Consider the following 16,571-nt stretch of genomic DNA (forward strand, 5'->3'; position numbering starts at 1 on the left):
ACCAGTCAATCCTCAAGGAAATCAACCCTGGATATTCATTGGAAGGATTGATGCTGAAGCTCCAATACTTTGGCCACCTGATGCAAAGTGCCAGCCCATTGGAAAAGACCTGATGCTGGGAAAGACTGAAGGCAGGAGGAGAAGGGGACAACAGAGGATGAAGTTGTTGGATGGCATCACTGACTCAATGGACATGAGTTTGAGCAAACTCCGGGAGATGGTGAAGGACAGGGAAGCCTGGCGTGCTGCAGTCCATGAGGTTGCAAAGAGTCAGATATGACTGAGCAACTGAACAACAAACTTTCAAACTGCTGGAGAAAAAACTCCAAGTCACAAGATAATAGTGCTTGTTTCAAGCAGTAGTGGCCAGAAAGGTTTTCTTTTTGATCAGAGTGACTGCTTCAAGTCTAATCTATGAAAGTGAGTAGGCATGGAGGTGGGCTTAAAGAGAGAATTGTAAACTGACTAGACCCTGAAATAAGTCTGGCATTTTCCCCTTATTAAATCATCCTTTCTCTTGGAAGTCTGCTGACAATGAGGGAGAGGAAGCCAGAATCAAAGACTTAAAGATCACAATGATTGTTTGCCTCTACGGGAAGTTGGCAGTAACTACCACAAAGGCTTCCCTGGTGGCTTAGAGGGTAAAGTGTCTGCCTGCAATGTGGGAGACCCAGGTTCAGTCCCTCAGTTGGGAAGATCCCCTGGAGAAGGAAATGGCAACCCACTCCAGTACTCTTGCCTGGAAAATTCCATGGACTGAGGAGCCTGGGAGGCTGCAGTCCACGGAGTCACAAAGAGTTGGACACAACTGAGTGACTTTTCACTTTGACCACAAAGGCAGGAGCCACACCCATCTGTTCATAGCTTTGTTCTTAGTGTCCAACCTGGTGCCTGGCACTCAATGAAAATGGGAGGTCTGCTAGTTAAATCATTCATAAAACTCAAGGGGAAGGTATTATTCATTACACCCCCTACCTGCTGCCAAAAGAAGAGTAACAAGTGAAGGAAAGGAGATGAGGGAAGTTATTTCGTAAGTTAACATATCAGACTTAGCACTGGGGGGTATTCTCTGCCATGTTGGCCCATAGCATTTGTCTCCCTCCACGTGAGGATTAGATAAGTGTTTTCAGTGTCTAGGATTTTGTAAGTGCTGCTAGTGCTTGGAGAAATCTTTTTAAGGATTTTGAGGCCAGTCCTGCATATAATCCAAGAAGTTGTACCTATTTTAAAATATATGTGTTTGCAATGGAAGAGCCTTTCTCATATAGACAAGCTTGAAAAGGTGAGCAATTTCATGAGTTTTAAATAATTAAAGACTCTTCTCTATATAGAAATATACATATCCCAGAAATCGACACCCTTTCATTTCCTCTAATTGTCTAAATCTTTGAAATGGAAATATTTTAAAAAAATATCTACTTGGGGTAGATATATATCTATATATATTATAGATATAATATCTATATAGATATAATATCTATAATTAAATATAATATATAAATATATTAAATATAATATAGATATTATATTATATATATTGTATATATATTAGATATATATCTAGTATATCATAGAATATATTTGTAGAATATATTAATTTGTTTTATTTTCTGTTATGTGTGTTAATAACTGTGTTTATTCAGAAGGTGGTATACTTACCTGGACTTTGTGTACCTCATTAAATAGAAAAGAGTAGTTTTAGGATGGGATGGGGCAAAAAAAGGCAAGCCATCAAGACATGAGTCTGGTGCATGAGTTCTCTTGCTGAGTTGCTATTTGTTCTTATTCAATTAACTTTACTTATAATGAGAAATTGGACTCAGTGATCTCGAAAATGTGCTTATATTCTATTGTCTTACAATTTTTCAACCAAAAATTATTTATTGATGAAAATAATTATCTGGGAAGAAAATCTTTAAGATAGTTCTAAGAATTAGAAAAAGTTTTTTTGGGGAAAATTCATCTTACAGTGGAGTTGTTTATAATAGGAGAAATTATAGAGATAACCTAAATATCCGATACCAGAAAACTGGCCACAGAAATTTGTGGTCTTTTCCAGAGAGGATGAAGTAAGGTGATCTAAAATGCTAATGTTGGAGCCATGTAGAAACCTGGAATTTATACATAACCATACTTTGAATGGCTATGAGCAAGGCCATGACATTGGGTATAATATAACTCTGGACTCCTGTGCTTTAGTAAAACCCAGTATCTGAAAGTAGGAAGGAGTGGTACCATTCTGTCTTGGGGTAAACCACACTTGAAACAGGAACCAATTGGAGTATGATCGGAGAAGGCATAAAGGATGGTGAGGGAACCAGAAAGAGTGCCCCATGAGGAAAATCTGGAAGAACCGGATATGTCCAGGTGGAAAAGGAAGAAGCTAAGGGATCTTAGCTTCTCCAGAGTTGCCATGAAAAAGGGAGTAGACTGGGGGGTAGGCTCACTTGGAAAGAATTAGGACTAATGAATGGAAGATGCCAGATCAATCTTAACATGAAAGATCAAAGAACATTTTTATAAATCAAGAGCAGAATGTGTTGCCTCTGGAGAAAGCAAGTTCCCCATCATTAGAGATGAGTGGTATGAGTCTGCAGAGATGGAGATGGAGACAAATCTAAAGGACTAGACAGGGGAGATCAAGGAAGGACAAAGGAAATTTCAGGTTGTAGCTGTGAGGCTTGGTGGTCTCAAGAACTCTTGGAAAAGCAGATTGAAGGCAGGAAGTCCAAGGAGAACTCACATGACTTTTTCCATAGGTTAACTCTCAATGTCCTTTTTTTAAAATTATTTTTTATAGGAGTATGGTTGCTTTACAATGTTGAGCTAGTTTCTACTTTACAGCAAAATGAATCAGCCATACATATACATGCGTCCCCTCTCTTTGGGACTTCCTTCCCATTCAGGTCACCACAGTGCATTAAGTAGAGTTCCCTGTGCTCTATGGTCAGTTCTCATTAGTTACCTAGTTTATAGATAGTATCAATAGTGTATATAAGTCGATCCCAATCTCTCAGTTCTTCCCACCCCACCTTTCCCCCTTGTTATCCATAAATTTATTCTTTACATCCGCGTCTCTTTTTCTGCTTTGCAAATGAGATCATCTGTACCATTGCCTTCTTATTCTAGAGCTACTAAAGCCACTAACACAAGCCAGAAGCTATCTGCTTCTCCCATAATTTTATTTGTATCACCACAGTTTCTTTTCATCCTCGTATCGTTTATCATCCACCTTTACAAAGAAATTCATGAAAGGGTCTATTGCCGCCATAATGAGCTCAAATAAGTAAATATATCTAGGACAAATGTGTAGAAGAGTTTATATTTTTCATTTTTTTTCACTTATAGAAGCAGCATTGATTCACTAAAGAAAACCATTTTTAAAAATCTTTTTTTAAATCTATAATTCAAATATACAAATGACCAAAGAAAGTTAACATTTTGGATTTTCCTTCTCGTCTTGTTCTTTTCCTCTGTAGCACATAGATTCAATTTAACATAAAAGATGTCTTTCTGTGTTAGATCTTCCAATAAATTAGCAAGTTAAACATTTCTCTTCAGCGAAAATGCTGAGGAAGGTGCCATCTTTAGAAGAGAAGATGATCTAGATCAGGAGTTGACAGACTTTTCATGTCAACGGCCAGATAGTAAATATTTTAGACTTTAGACTTTCCAAGTCAAACAGTCTCTTCTACAACTACCCAACTCTGCTGTTGTAGTGGAAATGCCGCATGGACAGTCTGTAAGCAAATGGGTATGGCTGTGAGCCAGTACAACCTTATTTATTGAAAGAGGCAGTGAGCTGCATTTACCCCATGGGCTAGAGTTTGTCAACCTCTTAAGTTAAACCAAATGGCCTAACTAAACCAAATAGCCTTTTGGCCTTTAATAGCTTCAAAGCTCTTATCATAAGAAAAAAAAACAAAAGCTTCATTTAAAACTAAGAACATTCATGTCAATGTATGGTAAAAACCACTACAATATTGCAAAGTAATTAGCCTCCAATTAAAATAAATTAATTAATTAAAAAAGAAAAAAAAACTGAGAACAGCTCTGGCAGACTCCTGTGGTCACACAAATCAGGTCAAGTTCAAGAAAGTCCACTAAGATAGGTCTCCTCAGGCAAACTCCAGATGTAGAAATTAAGCCAGGAACCCCAGCTAGAAAACTGAATAATGAATAGTTTTGAAAATGGGATAGGTTTAGAGAATCAAGACAAATCATTTATACCATTTGATGACAGAATCGAGGCAAGAACAGAGAGTGAATATACCTAATGAATTTAGCACAGAACCCAGTATATAAGTGCTTGATAAGTAGTAACTAAATGACTTGCTTGTTCTGTCACATGCTTATTCACTGTCTATGTAAAGTATGTATCAGACATGCATTAAGCATTTACTGTATGCCTGGAACTTGGCTAGGTACTGACCATATGACAATAAGATACATAACAAAATAAAACAATATATAAAGACCAGATCCTTTGATAAATTATCACTATCTAGGCTGTTAAACTGGAGAAAGCAATGGCACCCCACTCCAGTATTCTTGCCTGGAAAATCCCATGGATGGAGGAGCCTGGTAGGCTGCAGTCCATGGGGTCGCTAAGAGTCGGACATGACTGAGCGACTTCCCTTTCACTTTTCACTTTCATGCATTGGAGAAGGAAATGGCAACCCACTCCAGTGTTCTTGCCTGAAGAATCCCAGGGATGGAGGAGCCTGGTGGGCTGCCATCTATGGGGTCACATAGAGTCGGACACGACTAAAGCGACTTAGCGGCAGCAGCAGCAGGCTGTTAAAAACACTAAGGCAGAATTGAAATAAGGTGCTGTAGGAACATGGTACGCATGCCGTTGAATCAGCCTTGGGTGGTCAGGAGAGGCTTTCTGGAGATGATAACTGAATAAGTTCTGAGCATGAATGAGATGAGGCTGGAAGAAGGCTTATGAGTACTAGGGAGGCATATTCTTCAAGGCAGCAGGGTCCTCATACTTGTGGATGGATGAGGGTGATTGCTTGGTTTTCTAAAGATACACATGAGTTAGTGAGGCTGGAAAGGAGATAGCAAGTTGGAAAGGCAAGGAGGCTTAAAATCAAGTCCTGCAGGACCCCAGAAATCTTGGTAAGGAGTTTGCCTTCACCTTCAAAGTGCGGAGCTCTTTTCAGCAGAGAAGTACCTTGATGGTATCTGCAAACTCATGTTATATTAAAAGGTATTCATCAAAACCCTGCTAGTTACTTCTTGCTGAGAGTTGGAACTGGCTTCTATCTGTGCAGTAGACATATGGGGTTTGGGCTAAAGAAGCAGAAACAAGGCAGTTCTAATGCTCAGTCTTCCTTTCCTTCCCACCCCTTACCCAAGTCTGCCTTGCAGTATGGTTCCATCAAAATGTGGTCAACTGAATTCCTTGCTCACAGATGCCTCCACTTCTACATAAGTGATAAAACTCTTCCTCATTCTCTTTATAGGACAGCCATTGATTGAGCTTGGATTTGTCACGGGGACCTTCTACCCAGATAACGGTGATACTGGTGAGTTATATGGTTGTTTACTTCTCATGCGTCACCTTTGGTCATGAGCAGAGCTGTGGTCAGCTTGATTTGAATGGTACTTTTTATTCTTGAGTCCTGTTGTATTCATGATATTTGAACCTCCCGGGCTTGTAGCCTGGGTATTCTGCTAGGCATATAGGTATTCTGTAGACCTTCAGAGGTCAACTTTCTTTAGGCCATCAGAGCATTGCTGAAGAGTTATGTATAAACCAAATATTTGTGAAGCAAATATAAAATCCACATCCTCTAGAGAAATTTATGTTTAAGGGAGTCCTGTTAAAATATGACAAATATTAGCTAAAAAATTAATCATCACTCCTTTTTTTCGCCTTCAACAAGTGATCATCAGTTCACTCTGGAAGTGTACCTTCTGTTCAACAATGAAACTTTGCTGTCATAACTACTTTGGTTTTGAGATGTTGTTGAAATACTGATGACAAGATACAGAGTTTGCCCCAGATTGAGAAAAACCAAAGGGTAGATATTAAAATGAGATCGTTCAAAACTTCTTGAAAAGAGTTCTGACCTTCACATTAGCTGTATTCCCATGGAAGAGCGGAATGTATTTCCAGACATGTTGTCTCTTTTGGTCTCTTCTTCAGAGCATGTTTTATAGTTTTTGACTGATGGACTGGGATATTGTTCTAATGTTTTGTTTTGTTTTTGGAGGGAGTTTGATTTGGAGTTTTGTTTACCGGGAGGCACCTAGAGGTGTGTGATAAGAAGCTTGTCTTGTTTCTATAAAGAAAGGAGTTCATTCTGGAGACTAAGCTGTTTCTTGCTTTCAGCGCAAAATATTCCTTGATGCATAAATTGGGAATAATAAGTGTACTCAGAAGACACAGTTAACGTAACACATTTTTTTTCATACCTGCACATTTTGCCTGTGCTACTAGCAATAATTTGGGGGAAAACAGAAGCAGATTTGAAGAATCTAATTCACTTTACAATAATTGGTTTCTTTTTGTAGTTTTCTTTCCTTGTATTAACACTTTGTCAATGTTTCACTACCTCTTCATGCACTACTAAAGGAACAATATTTGAATTTTTCTGGGGAAGCCGTAATTTTCTCTCCTTTATCCCACTGATATATTTGGAGTCTTAGATCTTGCATTTTAATTTGGGGCTCAAAATTGAAGTCATTGTATTCCTTCTACCAACCTGATCACATATTTCTCCATTCCTTCCTCCATTCCCATCACCACACATCACAAATGTCTTTGTATTTTTACTTTTGGTTCTAAGCCAATTTCATTTCTATTTTCCCATCCAGTACAATGCAATCACCCTTGGATGGTTGGCACACTGTGGAAAACATTGATGTACTTTAAATTTTTTTTCATTTTTTAACATTGTAAGAAAACAAAATCCAAATTTCAGTTACATTTGAAAAATTATCGCATGCATCTTCAAATCCCAAAATGCCCTGGAAGTAAATTGCAAGGAACTTTTCTGGTATGTCTCTCAGCACACCTAGAAGGAATTATTTTCATCTCTACAATGCTGTTTAATCCAGTTCGGTTGCTAACATTAGTATGTGACAGAGCATTACACGTCTTAGTGTAATTATTTATGTAACAGGGAAATAGTACATTAATCTCATTTGGAGTCAATTTTTACTTCTAGGGCAAATTGGGTAGAAGGACTTACCATAAACTCAGCAAAAATATTTCTGTAAATATTCTATGAAGCAATAGATAGATAATAGTGTTAGAACTACAAGAATGCTTAGCCTTTTTGATGATGATTTCAGGCCTTTTTCCTCAGGCTTTTCAGTGCTCTGCTGGATCGTAGCTTCTGCACACAAGACTCAAAATCTGAAAGAAATAATCTAAGAAGCACCATCAGTGAATATCTTGTTTCACTTTAAGGTTAAAGTTTACTAGTTTGAGGACCAATAAATCTTTTCATATCTGGCATTTACCTTTAATGTTAAATGTTCCAGTAGCCACTCGATGGGGCTACTATTTTATGTACTGATGTGACATGAATGCTATCAAAATTAAATTATCCTATAATATTCTGCTGTGGTGTTGCTATCACATACTTATTGTATTTTTCTTAGTTTGGACACCTTGAACCCCTGACATCTATCTCTAAAATATATACCAATATCAGGAATATAAATTTTTCACTTCAGAGATACATTTCTCTCAGCTCTAGAAGACATAGAGTTCTAATTATTACCCTTGTGTCTTCAAAGATTCCTGCCAGAGTTGGCAACTTGGGTTTAGCCATTTGATAATGGATTCTCAGGAGACTAGGATTAAGGCAGGTGTGGAGGTGGCAAGTATCATATTTTATTTTTTTTTAACTTTGAAAGGCAGAGTCAACTAGGAAATGGACCATTAATTCAGATATAGTGTTTGGGGATAGTTATTGATATACATGGAATGCACACTTATTTATGTGCAAATTAACTTTAGAAAACATAATCAGCAGCATCAATATTTCAACCCATATCAGTTCAGTTTAGTCACTCAGTCCTGTCTGACTCTTTGCGACCCCACGAATTGCAGCACACCAGGCCTCCCTGTCCATCACCAACTCCCAGAGTTCACTCAGACTCAATGTCCATACCATCCTATCCTCTGTCGTCCCCTTCTCCTCCTGCCCCCAATCCCTCCCAGCATCAGAGTCTTTCCCAATGAGTCAGCTCTTCGCATGAGGTGGCCACAGTCCTGGAGTTTCAGCTTTAGCATCACTCCCCATATACACACCACTTACTTTAAGTGTCGTGAAAATTTGAGTCTGAACCTGCTTAGCACTTGGGATCTTTTGGCTACCTGCAGTCCTGTGTTGCCTTATGGGGTAAGCTTAGTCTTCATCCTTTTTGACACCTCTGCAAAAGACAGTGTAATTTAGCATAGAAACATGCATATTATCATATGTGAAATAGATCACCAGTCCAGGTTCAATGCATGAGGCAGGGTGCTCGGGGCTGGTGCACTGGGATGACCCAGGGGGATGGGATGGGGAGGCAGGTGGGAGGGGGGTTCAGGATGGGGAACACATGTACACCCATGGCTGATTCATGTCAATGTATGGCAAAAACCACTACAATATTGTAAAGTAATTAGCCTCCAATTAAATAAATTAATTTTTTAAGTGTAATTTAATGATACATGGAGGGAGACCACTGTTTGATCTACATCAGCTGTATGGTTAAATTCATAGCTTCTCCCCGCCTTTTTGCTTAAGCAAATTATCTCTAGAGATTTCTCTTAAAAGTCAGCCTTAGCCTTTGACAGACACACCACAGGCACCTAAGTGTTAGGTCTTCTTGAAACATGACTTATCAACATCTACCTCTATTAGACTTGAAAATTATATGTATCACTTGAAGAGATTAGGTGATTTCCACTGCCTTTCATTGCACTGCCTGGAAAGTACAGGTCATTCTCCAGAAGTTGTAACTTCTTGCTATACTATGACATCCTTGTACAAGCTTCCTGGGGACATTTGGAGCAATTTGTGTATATCAAAATTCAATGTAAAATTCAAAATGGGGGGCTACCATTGCAAATATCTCACCCGAGATGTCAGTCTGAATAGATCTATCTTCTACAAATGGCCAAGTCCATAGATATGCAGGCAATAAAAACTGTCACAAATTATTTCTCTCCCTGGGAGCAGTGAGAAAGTTCTTTCTGGCATTCCTTGTAATACACGTTCAAATTTCAAAATCTTTAAGATATGAAAAGACATCTTAAGATATGATAAGAATTTCCTCTTTGCATGAAAGAAACAGAACATTTAACATTTCAAAGGACAAGTATCTCCTATATAAACACGGAAAAAGACCTAAGCTGTGAAGCTGTGAGCATTCACTCCAGTATCTACAGAGAATATTCTCCACAGTGTCTCTCTTCTGATCTTTCTCCTCCTCTCTTTTCCTCTCACCCTCCTGTATAGTTTTAGGTGTATGACTCTCTCCCTCTGTTTATCTTTCTCTCTGGAAGAAAACCAACTCGTTATTGTTTGGCTGAGGATTTGTATTATAAACTGTAATGGGACGGATTGGGTAGGATGCCCACACATCCAGCCCCAAACCACATATGTGTGGCTCTTGTCCCCATGTAATTATTAACAGGGCTCTGTTGTGTTCAAAGAAGGGTCCAGGTTTGACTGATAAATTGTATGAATGGCTAAGTGTTAACACAAGTTTGTGTGCTCAACGTGCAGCGAGACCAAATAAACTGAAGCGTTGGAGTTTGGAGCAGGGAAAAGTTCATTGCAGGTCCCAGCGTGGAGACTGGTGGTTCAGGCCCTACAAAGCCCCCATACTCCTCAAAGGGTTTCGGCAAAGCACTTTTAAAAACCAGTTTAGGGAGTTTCAAAAGGGAGGGCACATAGGTATACCTATGGCTGATTCATGTTGCTATATGGCAGAAACCAACACAGTATTGTAAAGCAATTATTGTTCAGTTAAAAACAAATAATTTTTTTATACAGCCAGGTTGAGGGGAGGGAGCAGGTTGCAGAGTCTGTGATTAGCTTGTGCACAGTTCTCTACTGGCTGATGGTGAGGCAGCAGGGTAGTGTCACAGGGATTAACATTGTCAGTCCTTGGGCTCCAGGAGGCCTGGGGCCACGTGCTCACAGACAGCAAGACAGTTGTTGTTTAGTCACTAAGCCGTATCCGACTCTTTTGCGAGTGACCTCATGGACTCTAGCCACCAGGATCCTCTGTTTATAGGATTTCCCAGGCAAGAATACTGGAGTGGGTTGCCATTTCCTTCTCCAGGGGAGCTTCCTGACCCAGTTATCAAACTCATCAAACTCGCATCTCTTGCTTCTCCTGCATGGGCCCGTGGATTCCTCACCACTGAGCCACCTGGACAGCCCTTCGGTACTCTCAGTCATCCAGTAATTAACATCTTCCTTTTGTTGGAGAGGGTGGGGTTTTTTACATCTGCAAAACAACTCAGGAAATATGCATCAAATACTATCATCTAGGTGCTTCAAAGCGCAGCTAAAGCAGAGGATATGCGGGAAGGCCTGCCCAGAGAAGGTCCCATGGGATCCAGCTCAGTTACACGGGAGCCCCAGTCAGATCATAAATTGTGGCTTCTCAGCAAGAGCCTGGAAAGTCCATCTGGCAACAGCAAGGGTGGCTGAGGACTACGGAAGCCTCGTTTTCTTGATGACAGCCAAAGGAAACTGGGGTACAAGTTATTCAAGGGAAGGAACGAAGGGGGTCTGGAGGCCTTGCTTGGGAAGGTGACACAGCAGATACTTGCAGACAGCCCTGAGGGGCAAGAGGTACGGTGGCAGGGGAGGCAGACCTGGAGCGAGGAGGCGGGAAGCCAGGCCCGAGTCCCTGGACTTGGCTCCTGCGATGGCACGGATGGTGTGCTGCAGACACCCAGTGGCTCCGGTGCCTCTCTTCTTTCCCTTCGAGTTTTCCAGGAGGGTTGGTCATGTTAACTTGAGAGATGCCAGGTGCTCCACCACCCAAGTACACACAGGCTTGTCTCTACCCTGAGGCTAGATTTCAAAAGCAGAATATCACACTTGTGGGAACCCAGGGTCACCCGAGAACATCAGGGATCAGGACCCACAGGGGAGGCAAAACTCCGCAAGACATAGTCCTGGCCACTTAGATACTTTAAAACCGAGCTGGCTTCCCTCCTTTGTTTAATGAGCAGAGCATTCCCTCACTGACCCCTCCCCCTACTCAGCCTTCCACGTTTTTTCTATTTTGTCTTCCAGTCTCAGCCATCCTCATAAAAGCCTTCTCTCTCCCTTAATTCAAATACATCCTAGATAGAATTTGATGGTCCCCTCTAAGTTTTTTGGAGAAGGAAACGGCAACCCACTCCAGTATTCTTGCCTGGAAAATCCCATGGACAGAGGAGCCTGGCGGCTACAGTCCATGGGGTGGCTAAGAGTTGGACACGACTGAGCGACTTTTCGCTCTCTTAGTTTTTGCTGTTCATTGGCTCAGTCGTGTCCGACTCTGCAACCCCGTGGACTGCAGCACGCCAGGCTTCCCTGTCCATCACCATCTCCCAGAGCTTGCTCAAACTCATGCCCATTGAGTCAGTGATGCCATCCAACCATCTCATCCTCTGTCGTCCCCTTCTCCTCCTACCCTCTATCTTTCCCAGGGTCTTCTGAGTATTTGAAACTGTCTCTAAATGGAATCAGGGGGAAAATGATGTTGATTTTTGAGCTCAAATCTTTTTAACATATTTTACTTTAGATTCACATGTCACTCACTCTCTGTGTAAAAACTACTTTTGATCTAGTGTATAGACCTTTAGCAATCACTCTCTCATAATTTGGCTGCAGTCACTAAATATGAAGCCTGAAAACCAAGCTTCTTCCAGAGGAGGTAGCAAGGGAAGATCTTGGCTACTCGGTGTGTGCTGCAGATTGTGGGCAGGGTTGTGCTCGGATGGGCAGCAGGGTGTTCTGGAGATCAGTCAGTCACCTCTTCAACAAATAGTTACAAGCTGTCTACTAGCAACCAGATGCCCCTGGGCCCTGGGGACTCCATGAAGAAAAAGATGATTAGGCAGAACTCTAGGATGGAGCTTGAAGATCAATGAACCACACGGGTGTGGAAGACAGAGAGCTCTGCCTTCAAAGCCTGACTCTCATTTATTTTTGTTGTCTTAGCGTGGTTTCATTGCTCTGATCCCCTGCTTTCCTCCTGGGGAAGCATGTGGCTACTCAAGAGAGTTAAAGGATTCATTTGAAACAATTTTGAATATTGTGAGAGGTAGGGATGGAGGGTCACAGTGGTTTTTTTGTTTTGTTACAGACCTCTAATTTTTCTAGCACATTTGTTAAAAATGTTTCACTGTTGGTGCTTATGTGACCAGCCCTCCCCCCTCAAAAAAAAATCTTGGGTGCTGCCTCTTTAATGGGCTTTTGTAGGCAAAAATGTTGCACTTAAGTTTCTGCATTTTCAGTGCTGGGGGAGGTGTGTTCACGCTGTGTGTCCCTTTATGGAAGGGAGAGAACAGGAGGAGACGTCCACGGGGCACTGCTGCCTTTTCCCTTATGATCCAGCTGCATATCCTTTACGCATATCCTTTACTATGTCACTGTTACGTCTTAGCCATGGGTGCAACTAGAAAGTAAAAATAAGCAATATTCTTTCTGATGACTGGTGAGGATGAGGAGAGGTTAGAACCCTTGTCCATTGTTGGTGGGAATGTAAGATAGTGCACTGTGGGAAATGGTATGGTTATTCTTCAAAAAGTTAAAAATCAGTTTACCATATAATCCAGCAATTATACCTCTTGATACATGCTCAAGAGAATTGAGAGTAGGATCTTAAAGGGATATTTGTGTACCTGTGTTCCTAGCAGCATTATTCACAATGTCCAGAATGTGGAAGTAACCTAAGCTTGAGTTGACAGATAAATGGATAAGCAAAATGTGGTATATACAGGCAGTGCAATATTCAGCCTCCAAAAGAAAGGGAGTGCTACATGTTGACACATGCTACAACACGGATGAAACTTGATGGCATTATGCTAAGTGATATAGTAAGTCACATGCATAAAAAAATACACTATGATTCCATTTATATGAGGTACTTCAGTTCAGTTCAGTCACTCAGTCGTGTCCAACTCTTCGACCCCATGGACTGCAGCACGCCAGGCCTCCCTGTCCATCACCAACTCTTGTAGTTCATTCAAACTCATATCCATCGAGTCAGTGATGCCATCCAACCATCTCATCCTCTGTCGTCCCCTTCTCCTCCCACCTTCATTCTTTCCCAGCATCAGAGTCTTTTCAAATGAGTCAGTTCTTCGCATCAGGTGGCCAAAGTATTGGCGATTCAGCTTCAACACCAGTCCTTCCAGTGAGGTACTTAGAGTAGTCTAATTCAGAGAAACAGAAAGTAGAATGGTGGTTGCCAAGTGCTGGAAGGAAGAGAGAAGTTAGCATTTAATGAGTACTGAGTTTCAATTTTGCAAGATGCAAAGAGTTCTGGAAATAAACAGCAGCCATGGCTGCAGAACAACATGAATGTCCTTAATGCCACTGAACTGTCACTTTAAAATGCTTCAGATAGTAAATGTTTTATGTATTTCACCACAGATTTTTAAAACTTGGGGAAAAGTCTTTTCCCTCTCGGACTGAGTTGACATCTTTGTTGAAAAAATAAAATGGCAATATAAACAGGAGTCTATATCCATCTCTCTATGCTGTTCTATTGATCTATTTCTTGATCTTTATATCAAGACAATATTATCCTGAGTACTGTAGCTTTATAGTAAGTTTTAAAATGAGGTAATGTTAGCTCTCCAACTTTATTCTTTCAAAACTGCCTTGCATATCTTAGCATTTCCATATAAATTTTAGAATCAGCTTGTGAATGTCTTCCCCTCACCTAATAAATAAATAAATAAATCCTCTTAGGATTGTGCTGAATCTATAGACCAGTTTAGGATGAGTTTACATCTTACATGACTGAATAGGGCATATTCCTCCATTTATTTAGATCTATTTTAATTTCTCTGAGCACTGTTTTATCATTTTCAGCATAGAGATTTTCTATATGTTTTATTAAATGTAGTCCAAAATGTTTTATGCTGTATAAACACTATTTTAAATGAAATCTTTTACAAATTAACTATGAGGATATATAATTACAAGTAATTTAGGCATATTAATATTATACCTTACTATCTTATTAAATGCATTTATTAGGGCTGGTATATGTAGGAGAGTTTCCTTTGAATTTTCTATGTAAATGATTATATTGCATGAAAATAGAATCAGTCGTATAATCAGCTGTGCTCTACTGCTATCAGTCTTCCTTCTTTCCTTCCTTCCTTTTTTTTTTTTTTTTTTGACTTGTTGCTTACCAATATTTCTCTATTATTCTATGTTAGGTATGAAGTTTGCTATAGGATTTCTATAGGAGTGCCTCATCAGGTTACAGAAATTCTCAACTATTCCTAGTTTTTTAAGACTTTTTCTTTATAATGAATGGGTTTTGAAATTTGTAAATTTCTTTTTCTACGCCTATTAAAGTGATTCTGTGTTTTATCTCCTATACTGTGTTAATGTGGCAAATACTATTAATTGATTTTTAAATGGTAAAGCAGCCTTCCATGATTCAATTTGCTAATCTCCCTTTGAGTATTTTTGCATCTATGTGCAAGCATGGTTAGTCTAATTTTTTTTTAATATTTTGTCAAGGTTCGGTATTGTGGTTATGCTGAACTTCCACTTTAAAATGCTTCACATAGTAAATGTCTTATGTATAAAACAAGTGGAAAGTTTTTCCTCTCTATTTTCTGAATTTATGTAAAATTGGTTTAACTTCTTTCTTTAATTTCTGATAGGATATAATTTCTTCCTTTGGTATCTGATAGGATTCACTGGTCAAAACTTCAAAGTCTTCTATTTTTTTTCCTGTGGGTGTGTTTGATGATTCAGATTTATTAGATATGAGACTATTCAAATGACCTGTCTCTTCTCAAGTCAGTTTTACTAACTTGTATTTTTCAAGAAATATATTGAATTCTTAAGTTATTCAATTTGTGGCAAGTTATTCATAATATCCTTCAGATGTCCTTTAAATGTCTGTAGCATCTATAATAACTATCCCTTGTTTATATCTAATATTGGTCATTTCTGTTTGCTCTCTTTTCCTTGATCCATCTAGCTAGAGTTTTACTGTTTCTCAGACTCTTCAAGGAATGGACTTTTGATTTTGTTAACTTTGTTTACTGCTTCCCAGTTTTGCATTTCCTTGATTGCTGCACTTCTTTGTATTTTTTGTCTATTTTGAATTTACTTTGCTATTCTATTTGTGAAATAAGGTTTCTTGCAGTGTGATTTCCCTGGTGGCTCAGTCAGTAAAGAGTCTGCCTGCAATATGGGTGGCCCAGGTTTGATTCCTGGGTTGGGAAGATCCCCTGGAGAAGGAAATGGCAACCCACTCCAGTATTCTTGCCTGACAAGACTGAATGACTCACTTTCACTTTTCAAGGTGAAATAAGAGGTCATTGTTGTTTTAAGCTTTCTTCTTTTTTTTTAAACACAAGCATTTAAATCACCACCTATTCTAAAAATGTTTATGTATCTTTGTTAGCATTCAGATCAAAATATTTTCTGCTTTCCCTCCCAATTTCTTCTTTGGTCCATATTTTATTTAGAAGCACATTGATTATCAAATATTTTAGATATTCCTAGATATTGCATTGTTACAGACCTCAGTTTAGTTACAGTGAGGTCAGAGAATATGCTCTAGGTGATTTCAATCCTTTTCAATTATGGCCTTTCTTAATGGTCACATGCACTCAAAAAATTAGCATTATATCATGGTATAATGTTCTATAGATATCAATTAGGTTATGATGGTTGACAGTGCTGTTCAGAAAATTTATCTTTTTTTTTCCCTAGTTCCTGAGGGAAGGGTGTTAAAGTCTCCATCTACGACTATGATCACTACGTATCTCTCTGATTCTGTCCATGTCCTTTCATCATTACAAAAGGTCTTTCTGTCCTTGCTAAAGCTCCTTGTCTTGAAGTCTGTATCAGGCAGGGTTCAGAGATCACACAGCATTTGAGGAGCAAGTTTAATGTAAAGAGTTATTAATTAACAATAGAGGATTAACTACTAAGGGACAAAGAGACCTCTACAGAGCACAATAAAAGCTGATACAGGGAGCAGCCACTACCTCTGGGGCAGAGGAATAGTACACAAGGAAGAGAAACCTAAGCATGGGACTCAGATCTTGTTGGAAAATGTGTGATTTGGCACATTGGTGGCAGAGAAGGTCAGCGAGGTGCCACAGACCAGAGCTCTCATGTAGGAAAGAACATACCAGCAAGCTGATGAAATGCACTAGGAAACTACCTAATGAGCCGTCTGAGGCACCAAATAAACTGTCCAGGAAGATACCTGCTAGGGTGCTTCTGAAACTCATTGCGAAGGTACCTATGGGGCACCTGCAGGAGTGTTTGGATTCCCAGCTCAGATGCCGATGTCAACCTGCTGAGAAGCCACCCACAAGGATGCCACTGAAAGTCCTT

General features: G+C 39.7%; 1 long non-coding RNA gene across 1 annotated transcript in view; it reads left to right on the top strand.

Moving 5' to 3' along the window:
• The first annotated feature begins 883 nt into the window (after positions 1-883).
• LOC132344249 (uncharacterized) overlaps positions 884-16,571 on the top strand; it is a 38,315-nt gene continuing 22,627 nt past the window's right edge. The window contains exons 1-2 of the long non-coding RNA XR_009493437.1: positions 884-1,030; positions 5,475-5,537. This is a non-coding gene — a long non-coding RNA (uncharacterized lncRNA). The remainder of the gene's footprint in view (positions 1,031-5,474; positions 5,538-16,571) is intronic.

The sequence above is a fragment of the Bos taurus genome, chromosome 29, assembly GCF_002263795.3.
Source record: "Bos taurus isolate L1 Dominette 01449 registration number 42190680 breed Hereford chromosome 29, ARS-UCD2.0, whole genome shotgun sequence".
NCBI lineage: Eukaryota > Metazoa > Chordata > Mammalia > Artiodactyla > Bovidae > Bos > Bos taurus.